Source organism: Lissotriton vulgaris, chromosome 2_1 (genome assembly GCF_964263255.1).
Source record: "Lissotriton vulgaris chromosome 2_1, aLisVul1.2, whole genome shotgun sequence".
Taxonomy (NCBI): domain Eukaryota; kingdom Metazoa; phylum Chordata; class Amphibia; order Caudata; family Salamandridae; genus Lissotriton; species Lissotriton vulgaris.
In genome coordinates, this window is record NC_141687.1 from 1186586634 (window position 1) to 1186599956 (window position 13323).

Here is a 13323-nt window from a genome sequence, read left to right on the forward strand (position 1 = left end):
CGACCAATCCCACTTCACTCCTATGAATGCCTCCTCATCTGCATAAAGAGAACACTTTCACAAACGAGCAGAGTGGCGCAGCGGAAGCGTGCTGGGCCCATAACCCAGAGGTCGATGGATCGAAACCATCCTCTGCTAATTTTGCTTGATTTTCCTTCCAAGGACCAAGCTGTCATTTCCACACTGCCAGAAAGGAAAAGCGCAAGCTTGTGCCAGCTATGTGAAAAAAGACTTCTCAACTATCTATGTCTGTGTAATACAAGAGTGTTCGTGAAAGGATCAACCCTGTACTTTGAAAGCAAAGACATACAACTATAACCATAAATGACTGGTGGGAGCTTCACACAACTTTCTGGGCATGCTTTGAATTTCATTCTTCCCTTTTTTTCTGCTCTTATCTATCTCCTGGGCATTTCATGGAATGTTCTCTCTTTCTCTTCCCTGCTTTGCTTCCCATGCTGCCTATATATGCTGATTTCTACTATTTGTACTGTTGCTTTTCATTTCTTCTCTTCTGCACAACTTTGTCCTTGGTTTCAATCCCCAGTTCCTTACCCTCTGCAAAAAACGTTCTACTACTTCTCATGTTGGTATCTAAACCAAATGCACCATTGAAGCTGTTGCAAGATAGTCATTGATTTCGGCCACGTAATATTTAGAACCGAGAGCACACACATCGGAGGGCGTTGGTGGTATAGTGGTGAGCATAGCTGCTTCCCAAGCAGTTGACCCGGGTTCGATTCCCGGCCAACGCAGTGAAAATGCTAATATATTCTGCAAGCAGGATATATTTTAATGCAACATGTCACAAAATGGAAATTTCATGTACAGATTAATCAGCCATATATAAAAAAATAAACAAATACATAGGCAAACATCTCAATCGCACCTTCTGATACATTCATTGTCCTAATATATGATAAGTTTTATAAAGCAGAGTCACAACTCACATGTGCTGGTAATAAATATGTTACAGTGGGCAAACAATGGAAGGGGTGAGGCCCCACCAGACATTATAACTCCAACATCTCTATGTTAAAAAGCATTTCTAGGCAATATCTAGCCTCTGAAAAAAATATGCAAGATCCACCGATAAATCTGGCAAAAGTCCCTAACATTTTGTGCATACTTGTGCACTTACCAGAATGTAGAGCCACCTTGTAGCTGTCGAAGGTAATTGCTGCTCCCAAAATGTTTTATCAGAAGGCAAGTTGAGAGGAATCCTAGAGGCAGATGTCCATGGAAAGAGCCGCTCACTGCAGCAGGAATGTTGGATGCTTCAAATTCGCAGAGTTTCCTGTCCAACGTCCACAACGCTCCCAAACGCTCCCAAACGCTCAAAAGCCTCACACCGGGCAAGCCCTCACCGGGTAGATCTCTGGCTCCCAGGTAAAGCCAAATCCTGAGCATGCTAGTGCTAGGATCACAGAGAGAGAGAGAGAGAGAGAGAGAGAGAGGGTTCAAGACCTGCTGTCTTGATAAAGGTCTGAAACGGCTAGTGCCTAAGAGTGTCTGACTTTCAGTTATGACTGATTGTGAGAGGGGAAGATGAAGTTTTTCTGCACCCAGCATGCCTTGCAATATACTTATGCAAATGAGGTGAGAGCCGGACCAATCCCACGCTACTCTGCTTAATGCTCCCTATCTGCATAAAAAGAACACTTTCACTACAGAGCAGAGTGGCGCAGCGGAAGCGTGCTGGGCCCATAACCCAGAGGTCGATGGATCGAAACCATTCTCTGCTAATTTTGCTTGATTTTCCTTCCAAGGACCAAGCTGTCTTTTCCACGCTGACAGCAAGAAAAAGCACAAGCTTGTGCCAGCTATGTGAGAAAAGACTTCTCAAATATCTGTGTCTGCTGAAATACAAGAGAGGGATCGTCAAAGGATCCACCCTGTACTTTGAAAGTAAAGACACACAATAATAAGCATAAATGACTGGTGGGACCTTCAAACACTTTTATGGGCAGGCTTTGAATTTCATTCTTCCCTTTTTGTTCTGCTCTTATCTATCTCCTGGGCAATTAATTGAATGTTCTGCATTTCTCTTCCCTGTTTTGCTTCCCATGCTGCCTCTATATATTCTTATCTATTATTTGTAATGCAGCTTTCCATTCTTCTCTTCTGCACAGCTTTGTCCTTGGTTTCAATCCCAGTTCCTTACCCTCTGCAAAAAACTTTCTATTGCTTTTCATGTTGGTATCTAAACCAAATGCACCATTCAAGCTGGTGCAAGATAGTCATTGAACTCAGGGTCCTAATGTTTAGAACCGAGAGCACACAGATCAGAGGGCGTTGGTGGTATAGTGGTGAGCATAGCTGCCTTCCAAGTAGTTGACCCGGGTTCGATTCCCGGCCAACGCAGTACAAATACTAATATATTCTGCAAGCAGGATATATTTTAATGCAACATGTCACAAAATGGAAATATAATGAACAGATTAATCAGCCGTTATATAAAAAATAAAAAAATATGTAGGCAAGCATCTCAATCGCCCCTTCTGCTATATTCATTGTCCTAATATATGATAAGTTTCATAAAGCAGAGTCACCACTCACATGTGCTGATAAAAAATATTTACAGTGGGCAGACAATGAAAGGGCTGAGGCCCGACCACACATTATAACTCCAGCATCTCTATGTTAAAAAGCATTTCCTAGGCAATATCTAGCCTCTGAAAACAATATGCAAGATCCATCGATAAATCTGGCAAAAGTCGCCAACATTTTGTGCATACTTGTGCCCTCACCTGAATGTAGCGCCACCTTGTAGACGTCGGAGGTAACTGCAGCTCAAAAAATGTTTCATCAGAGGGCAAGTTTAGAGGAATCCAAAAGGCAGATGTCCATGGAAAGATCCTCCGACTGCAGCAGGAAGGTTGGATGCTTCAAATTTACACAGTTTCCAGTCCAACGTCCTCTCATGTACCGAACGCTCCCAAACGCTCAAAAGCCTTACACCGGGCAAGCCCTCACCGGGTAGATCTCTGGCTCCCAGGTAAAGCCAAATCCTGAGCATGCTAGCACTAGGATCACAGAGAGAGAGACAGAGAGTGTCGGAGAGCTGCTGTCTTGATAAAGGCCTGAAACGGCTAGTGCCTAAGAGGGTCTGGACTTTCAGTTATGACTGATTGTGAGAGGGGAAGATGAAGATTTTCTGCACCCAGCATGCCTTGCGATATAATTAGGCAAATGAGGTGAGAGCCCGACCAATCCCACTTCACTCCTATGAATGCCTCCTCATCTGCATAAAGAGAACACTTTCACAAACGAGCAGAGTGGCGCAGCGGAAGCGTGCTGGGCCCATAACCCAGAGGTCGACGGATCGAAACCATCCTCTGCTAATTTTGCTTGATTTTCCTTCCAAGGACCAAGCTGTCATTTCCACACTGCCAGAAAGGAAAAGCGCAAGCTTGTGCCAGCTATGTGAAAAAAGACTTCTCAACTATCTATGTCTGTGTAATACAAGAGTGTTCGTGAAAGGATCAACCCTGTACTTTGAAAGCAAAGACACACAACTATAACCATAAATGACTGGTGGGAGCTTCACACAACTTTCTGGGCATGCTTTGAATTTCATTCTTCCCTTTTTTTCTGCTCTTATCTATCTCCTGGGCATTTCATGGAATGTTCTCTCTTTCTCTTCCCTGCTTTGCTTCCCATGCTGCCTATATATGCTGATTTCTACTATTTGTACTGTTGCTTTTCATTTCTTCTCTTCTGCACAACTTTGTCCTTGGTTTCAATCCCCAGTTCCTTACCCTCTGCAAAAAACGTTCTACTACTTCTCATGTTGGTATCTAAACCAAATGCACCATTGAAGCTGTTGCAAGATAGTCATTGATTTCGGCAACGTAATATTTAGAACCGAGAGCACACACATCGGAGGGCGTTGGTGGTATAGTGGTGAGCATAGCTGCTTCCCAAGCAGTTGACCCGGGTTCGATTCCAGGCCAACGCAGTGAAAATGCTAATATATTCTGCAAGCAGGATATATTTTAATGCAACATGTCACAAAATGGAAATTTCATGTACAGATTAATCAGCCATATATAAAAAAATAAACAAATACATAGGCAAACATCTCAATCGCACCTTCTGATACATTCATTGTCCTAATATATGATAAGTTTTATAAAGCAGAGTCACAACTCACATGTGCTGGTAATAAATATGTTACAGTGGGCAAACAATGGAAGGGGTGAGGCCCCACCAGACATTATAACTCCAACATCTCTATGTTAAAAAGCATTTCTAGGCAATATCTAGCCTCTGAAAAAAATATGCAAGATCCACCGATAAATCTGGCAAAAGTCCCTAACATTTTGTGCATACTTGTGCACTTACCAGAATGTAGAGCCACCTTGTAGCTGTCGAAGGTAATTGCTGCTCCCAAAATGTATTATCAGAAGGCAAGTTGAGAGGAATCCTAGAGGCAGATGTCCATGGAAAGAGCCGCTCACTGCCGCAGGAATGTTGGATGCTTCAAATTCGCAGAGTTTCCTGTCCAACGTCCACAACGCTCCCAAACGCTCCCAAACGCTCAAAAGCCTCACACCGGGCAAGCCCTCACCGGGTAGATCTCTGGCTCCCAGGTAAAGCCAAATCCTGAGCATGCTAGTGCTAGGATCACAGAGAGAGAGAGAGAGAGGGTTCAAGACCTGCTGTCTTGATAAAGGTCTGAAACGGCTAGTGCCTAAGAGTGTCTGACTTTCAGTTATGACTGATTGTGAGAGGGGAAGATGAAGTTTTTCTGCACCCAGCATGCCTTGCAATATACTTATGCAAATGAGGTGAGAGCCGGACCAATCCCACGCTACTCTGCTTAATGCTCCCTATCTGCATAAAAAGAACACTTTCACAACAGAGCAGAGTGGCGCAGCGGAAGCGTGCTGGGCCCATAACCCAGAGGTCGATGGATCGAAACCATCCTCTGCTAATTTTGCTTGATTTTCCTTCCAAGGACCAAGCTGTCTTTTCCACGCTGACAGCAAGGAAAAGCACAAGCTTGTGCCAGCTATGTGAGAAAAGACTTCTCAAATATCTGTGTCTGCTGAAATACAAGAGAGGGATCGTCAAAGGATCCACCCTGTACTTTGAAAGTAAAGACACACAATAATAAGCATAAATGACTGGTGGGACCTTCAAACACTTTTATGGGCAGGCTTTGAATTTCATTCTTCCCTTTTTGTTCTGCTCTTATCTATCTCCTGGGCAATTAATTGAATGTTCTGTATTTCTCTTCCCTGTTTTGCTTCCCATGCTGCCTCTATATATTCTTATCTATTATTTGTAATGCAGCTTTCCATTCTTCTCTTCTGCACAGCTTTGTCCTTGGTTTCAATCCCAGTTCCTTACCCTCTGCAAAAAACTTTCTATTGCTTTTCATGTTGGTATCTAAACCAAATGCACCATTCAAGCTGGTGCAAGATAGTCATTGAACTCAGGGTCCTAATGTTTAGAACCGAGAGCACACAGATCAGAGGGCGTTGGTGGTATAGTGGTGAGCATAGCTGCCTTCCAAGCAGTTGACCCGGGTTCGATTCCCGGCCAACACAGTACAAATACTAATATATTCTGCAAGCAGGATATATTTTAATGCAACATGTCACAAAATGGAAATATAAGGAACAGATTAATCAGCCGTTATATAAAAAATAAACAAATATGTAGGCAAGCATCTCAATCGCCCCTTCTGCTATATTCATTGTCCTAATATATGATAAGTTTCATAAAGCAGAGTCACCACTCACATGTGCTGATAAAAAATATTTACAGTGGGCAGACAATGAAAGGGCTGAGGCCCGACCACACATTATAACTCCAGCATCTCTATGTTAAAAAGCATTTCCTAGGCAATATCTAGCCTCTGAAAACAATATGCAAGATCCATCGATAAATCTGGCAAAAGTCGCCAACATTTTGTGCATACTTGTGCCCTCACCTGAATGTAGCGCCACCTTGTAGACGTCGGAGGTAACTGCAGCTCAAAAAATGTTTCATCAGAGGGCAAGTTTAGAGGAATCCAAAAGGCAGATGTCCATGGAAAGATCCTCCGACTGCAGCAGGAAGGTTGGATGCTTCAAATTTACACAGTTTCCAGTCCAACGTCCTCTCATGTACCGAACGCTCCCAAACGCTCAAAAGCCTTACACCGGGCAAGCCCTCACCGGGTAGATCTCTGGCTCCCAGGTAAAGCCAAATCCTGAGCATGCTAGCACTAGGATCACAGAGAGAGAGACAGAGAGCGTCGGAGAGCTGCTGTCTTGATAAAGGCCTGAAACGGCTAGTGCCTAAGAGGGTCTGGACTTTCAGTTATGACTGATTGTGAGAGGGGAAGATGAAGATTTTCTGCACCCAGCATGCCTTGCGATATAATTAGGCAAATGAGGTGAGAGCCCGACCAATCCCACTTCACTCCTATGAATGCCTCCTCATCTGCATAAAGAGAACACTTTCACAAACGAGCAGAGTGGCGCAGCGGAAGCGTGCTGGGCCCATAACCCAGAGGTCGATGGATCGAAACCATCCTCTGCTAATTTTGCTTGATTTTCCTTCCAAGGACCAAGCTGTCATTTCCACACTGCCAGAAAGGAAAAGCGCAAGCTTGTGCCAGCTATGTGAAAAAAGACTTCTCAACTATCTATGTCTGTGTAATACAAGAGTGTTCGTGAAAGGATCAACCCTGTACTTTGAAAGCAAAGACACACAACTATAACCATAAATGACTGGTGGGAGCTTCACACAACTTTCTGGGCATGCTTTGAATTGCATTCTTCCCTTTTTTTCTGCTCTTATCTATCTCCTGGGCATTTCATGGAATGTTCTCTCTTTCTCTTCCCTGCTTTGCTTCCTATGCTGCCTATATATGCTGATTTCTACTATTTGTACTGTTGCTTTTCATTTCTTCTCTTCTGCACAACTTTGTCCTTGGTTTCAATCCCCAGTTCCTTACCCTCTGCAAAAAACGTTCTACTACTTCTCATGTTGGTATCTAAACCAAATGCACCATTGAAGCTGTTGCAAGATAGTCATTGATTTCGGCAACGTAATATTTAGAACCGAGAGCACACACATCAGAGGGCGTTGGTGGTATAGTGGTGAGCATAGCTGCTTCCCAAGCAGTTGACCCGGGTTCGATTCCCGGCCAACGCAGTGAAAATGCTTATATATTCTGCAAGCAGGATATATTTTAATGCAACATGTCACAAAATGGAAATTTCATGTACAGATTAATCAGCCATATATAAAAAAATAAACAAATACATAGGCAAACATCTCAATCGCACCTTCTGATACATTCATTGTCCTAATATATGATAAGTTTTATAAAGCAGAGTCACAACTCACATGTGCTGGTAATAAATATGTTACAGTGGGCAAACAATGGAAGGGGTGAGGCCCCACCAGACATTATAACTCCAACATCTCTATGTTAAAAAGCATTTCTAGGCAATATCTAGCCTCTGAAAAAAATATGCAAGATCCACCGTTAATCTGGCAAAAGTCCCTAACATTTTGTGCATACTTGTGCACTTACCAGAATGTAGAGCCACCTTGTAGCTGTCGAAGGTAATTGCTGCTCCCAAAATGTTTTATCAGAAGGCAAGTTGAGAGGAATCCTAGAGGCAGATGTCCATGGAAAGAGCCGCTCACTGCAGCAGGAATGTTGGATGCTTCAAATTCGCAGAGTTTCCTGTCCAACGTCCACTCACGTCCCGAACGGTCCCAAACGCTCAAAAGCCTCACACCGGGCAAGCCCTCACCGGGTAGATCTCTGGCTCCCAGGTAAAGCCAAATCCTGAGCATGCTAGTGCTAGGATCACAGAGAGAGAGAGAGAGAGAGAGAGAGAGAGAGGGTTCAAGACCTGCTGTCTTGATAAAGGTCTGAAACGGCTAGTGCCTAAGAGTGTCTGACTTTCAGTTATGACTGATTGTGAGAGGGGAAGATGAAGTTTTTCTGCACCCAGCATGCCTTGCAATATACTTATGCAAATGAGGTGAGAGCCGGACCAATCCCACGCTACTCTGCTTAATGCTCCCTATCTGCATAAAAAGAACACTTTCACTACAGAGCAGAGTGGCGCAGCGGAAGCGTGCTGGGCCCATAACCCAGAGGTCGATGGATCGAAACCATTCTCTGCTAATTTTGCTTGATTTTCCTTCCAAGGACCAAGCTGTCTTTTCCACGCTGACAGCAAGGAAAAGCACAAGCTTGTGCCAGCTATGTGAGAAAAGACTTCTCAAATATCTGTGTCTGCTTAAATACAAGAGAGGGATCGTCAAAGGATCCACCCTGTACTTTGAAAGTAAAGACACACAATAATAAGCATAAATGACTGGTGGGACCTTCAAACACTTTTATGGGCAGGCTTTGAATTTCATTCTTCCCTTTTTGTTCTGCTCTTATCTATCTCCTGGGCAATTAATTGAATGTTCTGCATTTCTCTTCCCTGTTTTGCTTCCCATGCTGCCTCTATATATTCTTATCTATTATTTGTAATGCAGCTTTCCATTCTTCTCTTCTGCACAGCTTTGTCCTTGGTTTCAATCCCAGTTCCTTACCCTCTGCAAAAAACTTTCTATTGCTTTTCATGTTGGTATCTAAACCAAATGCACCATTCAAGCTGGTGCAAGATAGTCATTGAACTCAGGGTCCTAATGTTTAGAACCGAGAGCACACAGATCAGAGGGCGTTGGTGGTATAGTGGTGAGCATAGCTGCCTTCCAAGCAGTTGACCCGGGTTCGATTCCCGGCCAACGCAGTACAAATACTAATATATTCTGCAAGCAGGATATATTTTAATGCAACATGTCACAAAATGGAAATATAAGGAACAGATTAATCAGCCGTTATATAAAAAATAAACAAATATGTAGGCAAGCATCTCAATCGCCCCTTCTGCTATATTCATTGTCCTAATATATGATAAGTTTCATAAAGCAGAGTCACCACTCACATGTGCTGATAAAAAATATTTACAGTGGGCAGACAATGAAAGGGCTGAGGCCCGACCACACATTATAACTCCAGCATCTCTATGTTAAAAAGCATTTCCTAGGCAATATCTAGCCTCTGAAAACAATATGCAAGATCCATCGATAAATCTGGCAAAAGTCGCCAACATTTTGTGCATACTTGTGCCCTCACCTGAATGTAGCGCCACCTTGTAGACGTCGGAGGTAACTGCAGCTCAAAAAATGTTTCATCAGAGGGCAAGTTTAGAGGAATCCAAAAGGCAGATGTCCATGGAAAGATCCTCCGACTGCAGCAGGAAGGTTGGATGCTTCAAATTTACACAGTTTCCAGTCCAACGTCCTCTCATGTACCGAACGCTCCCAAACGCTCAAAAGCCTTACACCGGGCAAGCCCTCACCGGGTAGATCTCTGGCTCCCAGGTAAAGCCAAATCCTGAGCATGCTAGCACTAGGATCACAGAGAGAGAGACAGAGAGCGTCGGAGAGCTGCTGTCTTGATAAAGGCCTGAAACGGCTAGTGCCTAAGAGGGTCTGGACTTTCAGTTATGACTGATTGTGAGAGGGGAAGATGAAGATTTTCTGCACCCAGCATGCCTTGCGATATAATTAGGCAAATGAGGTGAGAGCCCGACCAATCCCACTTCACTCCTATGAATGCCTCCTCATCTGCATAAAGAGAACACTTTCACAAACGAGCAGAGTGGCGCAGCGGAAGCGTGCTGGGCCCATAACCCAGAGGTCGATGGATCGAAACCATCCTCTGCTAATTTTGCTTGATTTTCCTTCCAAGGACCAAGCTGTCATTTCCACACTGCCAGAAAGGAAAAGCGCAAGCTTGTGCCAGCTATGTGAAAAAAGACTTCTCAACTATCTATGTCTGTGTAATACAAGAGTGTTCGTGAAAGGATCAACCCTGTACTTTGAAAGCAAAGACACACAACTATAACCATAAATGACTGGTGGGAGCTTCACACAACTTTCTGGGCATGCTTTGAATTGCATTCTTCCCTTTTTTTCTGCTCTTATCTATCTCCTGGGCATTTCATGGAATGTTCTCTCTTTCTCTTCCCTGCTTTGCTTCCTATGCTGCCTATATATGCTGATTTCTACTATTTGTACTGTTGCTTTTCATTTCTTCTCTTCTGCACAACTTTGTCCTTGGTTTCAATCCCCAGTTCCTTACCCTCTGCAAAAAACGTTCTACTACTTCTCATGTTGGTATCTAAACCAAATGCACCATTGAAGCTGTTGCAAGATAGTCATTGATTTCGGCAACGTAATATTTAGAACCGAGAGCACACACATCAGAGGGCGTTGGTGGTATAGTGGTGAGCATAGCTGCTTCCCAAGCAGTTGACCCGGGTTCGATTCCCGGCCAACGCAGTGAAAATGCTTATATATTCTGCAAGCAGGATATATTTTAATGCAACATGTCACAAAATGGAAATTTCATGTACAGATTAATCAGCCATATATAAAAAAATAAACAAATACATAGGCAAACATCTCAATCGCACCTTCTGATACATTCATTGTCCTAATATATGATAAGTTTTATAAAGCAGAGTCACAACTCACATGTGCTGGTAATAAATATGTTACAGTGGGCAAACAATGGAAGGGGTGAGGCCCCACCAGACATTATAACTCCAACATCTCTATGTTAAAAAGCATTTCTAGGCAATATCTAGCCTCTGAAAAAAATATGCAAGATCCACCGATAAATCTGGCAAAAGTCCCTAACATTTTGTGCATACTTGTGCACTTACCAGAATGTAGAGCCACCTTGTAGCTGTCGAAGGTAATTGCTGCTCCCAAAATGTTTTATCAGAAGGCAAGTTGAGAGGAATCCTAGAGGCAGATGTCCATGGAAAGAGCCGCTCACTGCAGCAGGAATGTTGGATGCTTCAAATTCGCAGAGTTTCCTGTCCAACGTCCACTCACGTCCCGAACGCTCCCAAACGCTCAAAAGCCTCACACCGGGCAAGCCCTCACCGGGTAGATCTCTGGCTCCCAGGTAAAGCCAAATCCTGAGCATGCTAGTGCTAGGATCACAGAGAGAGAGAGAGAGAGAGAGAGAGAGAGGGTTCAAGACCTGCTGTCTTGATAAAGGTCTGAAACGGCTAGTGCCTAAGAGTGTCTGACTTTCAGTTATGACTGATTGTGAGAGGGGAAGATGAAGTTTTTCTGCACCCAGCATGCCTTGCAATATACTTATGCAAATGAGGTGAGAGCCGGACCAATCCCACGCTACTCTGCTTAATGCTCCCTATCTGCATAAAAAGAACACTTTCACTACAGAGCAGAGTGGCGCAGCGGAAGCGTGCTGGGCCCATAACCCAGAGGTCGATGGATCGAAACCATTCTCTGCTAATTTTGCTTGATTTTCCTTCCAAGGACCAAGCTGTCTTTTCCACGCTGACAGCAAGGAAAAGCACAAGCTTGTGCCAGCTATGTGAGAAAAGACTTCTCAAATATCTGTGTCTGCTTAAATACAAGAGAGGGATCGTCAAAGGATCCACCCTGTACTTTGAAAGTAAAGACACACAATAATAAGCATAAATGACTGGTGGGACCTTCAAACACTTTTATGGGCAGGCTTTGAATTTCATTCTTCCCTTTTTGTTCTGCTCTTATCTATCTCCTGGGCAATTAATTGAATGTTCTGCATTTCTCTTCCCTGTTTTGCTTCCCATGCTGCCTCTATATATTCTTATCTATTATTTGTAATGCAGCTTTCCATTCTTCTCTTCTGCACAGCTTTGTCCTTGGTTTCAATCCCAGTTCCTTACCCTCTGCAAAAAACTTTCTATTGCTTTTCATGTTGGTATCTAAACCAAATGCACCATTCAAGCTGGTGCAAGATAGTCATTGAACTCAGGGTCCTAATGTTTAGAACCGAGAGCACACAGATCAGAGGGCGTTGGTGGTATAGTGGTGAGCATAGCTGCCTTCCAAGCAGTTGACCCGGGTTCGATTCCCGGCCAACGCAGTACAAATACTAATATATTCTGCAAGCAGGATATATTTTAATGCAACATGTCACAAAATGGAAATATAAGGAACAGATTAATCAGCCGTTATATAAAAAATAAACAAATATGTAGGCAAGCATCTCAATCGCCCCTTCTGCTATATTCATTGTCCTAATATATGATAAGTTTCATAAAGCAGAGTCACCACTCACATGTGCTGATAAAAAATATTTACAGTGGGCAGACAATGAAAGGGCTGAGGCCCGACCACACATTATAACTCCAGCATCTCTATGTTAAAAAGCATTTCCTAGGCAATATCTAGCCTCTGAAAACAATATGCAAGATCCATCGATAAATCTGGCAAAAGTCGCCAACATTTTGTGCATACTTGTGCCCTCACCTGAATGTAGCGCCACCTTGTAGACGTCGGAGGTAACTGCAGCTCAAAAAATGTTTCATCAGAGGGCAAGTTTAGAGGAATCCAAAAGGCAGATGTCCATGGAAAGATCCTCCGACTGCAGCAGGAAGGTTGGATGCTTCAAATTTACACAGTTTCCAGTCCAACGTCCTCTCATGTACCGAACGCTCCCAAACGCTCAAAAGCCTTACACCGGGCAAGCCCTCACCGGGTAGATCTCTGGCTCCCAGGTAAAGCCAAATCCTGAGCATGCTAGCACTAGGATCACAGAGAGAGAGACAGAGAGCGTCGGAGAGCTGCTGTCTTGATAAAGGCCTGAAACGGCTAGTGCCTAAGAGGGTCTGGACTTTCAGTTATGACTGATTGTGAGAGGGGAAGATGAAGATTTTCTGCACCCAGCATGCCTTGCGATATAATTAGGCAAATGAGGTGAGAGCCCGACCAATCCCACTTCACTCCTATGAATGCCTCCTCATCTGCATAAAGAGAACACTTTCACAAACGAGCAGAGTGGCGCAGCGGAAGCGTGCTGGGCCCATAACCCAGAGGTCGATGGATCGAAACCATCCTCTGCTAATTTTGCTTGATTTTCCTTCCAAGGACCAAGCTGTCATTTCCACACTGCCAGAAAGGAAAAGCGCAAGCTTGTGCCAGCTATGTGAAAAAAGACTTCTCAACTATCTATGTCTGTGTAATACAAGAGTGTTCGTGAAAGGATCAACCCTGTACTTTGAAAGCAAAGACACACAACTATAACCATAAATGACTGGTGGGAGCTTCACACAACTTTCTGGGCATGCTTTGAATTGCATTCTTCCCTTTTTTTCTGCTCTTATCTATCTCCTGGGCATTTCATGGAATGTTCTCTCTTTCTCTTCCCTGCTTTGCTTCCTATGCTGCCTATATATGCTGATTTCTACTATTTGTACTGTTGCTTTTCATTTCTTC

General features: G+C 43.6%; 7 non-coding genes across 7 annotated transcripts; all 7 read left to right on the forward strand.

Moving 5' to 3' along the window:
• Nucleotides 1-683: 683 nt before the first annotated feature.
• Nucleotides 684-755, forward strand: TRNAG-CCC (transfer RNA glycine (anticodon CCC)). Its single transcript has one exon. It is a non-coding gene; the product is annotated as a tRNA-Gly (tRNA).
• Nucleotides 756-2292: 1537 nt separating this feature from the next.
• Nucleotides 2293-2364, forward strand: TRNAG-UCC (transfer RNA glycine (anticodon UCC)). The gene has a single exon. It is a non-coding gene; the product is annotated as a tRNA-Gly (tRNA).
• Nucleotides 2365-5486: 3122 nt separating this feature from the next.
• On the forward strand, nucleotides 5487-5558 carry TRNAG-UCC (transfer RNA glycine (anticodon UCC)). Its single transcript has one exon. It is a non-coding gene; the product is annotated as a tRNA-Gly (tRNA).
• Nucleotides 5559-7083: 1525 nt separating this feature from the next.
• On the forward strand, nucleotides 7084-7155 carry TRNAG-CCC (transfer RNA glycine (anticodon CCC)). The gene has a single exon. It is a non-coding gene; the product is annotated as a tRNA-Gly (tRNA).
• Nucleotides 7156-8693: 1538 nt separating this feature from the next.
• Nucleotides 8694-8765, forward strand: TRNAG-UCC (transfer RNA glycine (anticodon UCC)). The gene has a single exon. It is a non-coding gene; the product is annotated as a tRNA-Gly (tRNA).
• Nucleotides 8766-10290: 1525 nt separating this feature from the next.
• Nucleotides 10291-10362, forward strand: TRNAG-CCC (transfer RNA glycine (anticodon CCC)). The gene has a single exon. It is a non-coding gene; the product is annotated as a tRNA-Gly (tRNA).
• A 1537-nt stretch (nucleotides 10363-11899) lies between these two features.
• Nucleotides 11900-11971, forward strand: TRNAG-UCC (transfer RNA glycine (anticodon UCC)). The gene has a single exon. It is a non-coding gene; the product is annotated as a tRNA-Gly (tRNA).
• Nucleotides 11972-13323: the final 1352 nt, after the last annotated feature.